Source organism: Centruroides sculpturatus, unplaced genomic scaffold (assembly GCF_000671375.1).
Source record: "Centruroides sculpturatus isolate CEXI.00-Female unplaced genomic scaffold, Cexi_2.0 scaffold1585, whole genome shotgun sequence".
Lineage (NCBI taxonomy): Eukaryota > Metazoa > Arthropoda > Arachnida > Scorpiones > Buthidae > Centruroides > Centruroides sculpturatus.
In genome coordinates this window covers 122,324-123,777 of record NW_019386001.1, presented here as the reverse complement: position 1 = coordinate 123,777, position 1,454 = coordinate 122,324, and the positions used below count along the sequence as shown (strand labels likewise).

The following is a 1,454-nucleotide window of genomic DNA, read 5'->3' as shown; positions in this document are numbered from 1 at the left end:
AAAACAAACAGCTTTAACATAAAAGACTTGGATTTATAAAATTTGACAACGCAACACACGACAGAGTGATAGTGACAAATGCAAAATGATGAACAATGTACAAAAAGATTAAAAGAAATTCAATTATTTATTCCGGGTTCCAATTGTGAAACTGATCGCCCGGATCCAATTCCACGACCCCTAAGTCAGATTAATTCTTTGACCGCCTCCGCCATCACACCATTTAAACAGTATAAAATAAATGCGACTGATAGCTTTAAAGTACAATATTTTACGCGAAAACACAATACTTTCAAATCTCTTTACTCAAAAAAATTCATTAATTCAATATTACGAGTTGTATATACAATATTACAATTATAAATTTTTGTTTTTCAGATTATGGATAATACAACCGAAGTCTCCCACTATAAAGGACAATTCGAACCGCTTTATATTGAACAATATCTATCAAAATATATAAATTCTAAATTGATTAAATGTTTTTCTCCATACGTCATACACATGTCAGCTATTTACATTATGGTTATCTTCACTCTGCAACATTATATGAAGTTCAAGCAACCGTATCAGCTCCGTGGACCCCTTTTCCTCTGGAATACTTTATTGGCATTATTTAGTATTTGTGGAACATTAAGAGTACTTCCTGGATTGTGGTTCATTATTCGAGATTTTGGATTTACATTTTCTGTGTGCAATAGGGGTTTTGCTTTAAAACATCACCCCATTGAATTCTGGGCTTGTATATTTGCATGTTCAAAAATAATTGAATTGGGAGATACATTATTTATCGTGTTTCGGAAACAAAAATTAATATTCTTGCATTGGTACCATCATAGTTTAACTTTGATTTTAACATCATACAATATTTCGGGAAAAGCTTCGACTGGGTATTGGTATTGCTCAATGAACATGTTGGTTCATAGCTTCATGTATTTATATTTTGCTGCAAAAGCAATAAATGTAAAGGTGCCTCGTTCTATTGCAATGATAATTACAATAAGTCAAATTCTTCAAATGATCATCTGTTGTTTTGTAACTCTATGGGCTGCAAATCAGTATTTTAGAGGAAAATATTGTGATCAAAATTATCAGCTGACACTTTTTTCAATGTATGTATATGCTTCTTATACTGTATTGTTTTTTCGTTTCTTTATAAATAAATACTTCAACGTAAGACGTAATTCCACTGTGCAGCAGCGAAAAGATGACTGATGAAAAATTGCCTTGATTACAACTTGTAATTTAGAAAAGAATTTTCGTAATTTTAAACGAAGTGAATTACTAATCATTTTTATTTGAATTTTTCTGATAATGATATTTACTACAATTTTGTACTTCCTTGCAGTAATGTAGTATAATAGGAAAAAAAAACATTGTATTTGTGTTATATTTTAAATGAAAGTAAAATTTTCAATTAATATATATTCCTTATATATATGGTAAATTTCTGT

At 29.7% G+C, this 1,454-nt stretch overlaps 1 pseudogene; it reads left to right on the top strand.

The window, feature by feature from the left end:
* Positions 1–504: 504 nt before the first annotated feature.
* On the top strand, positions 505–1,215 carry LOC111613049 (annotated as a pseudogene).
* The last annotated feature ends 239 nt before the right edge of the window (positions 1,216–1,454 follow it).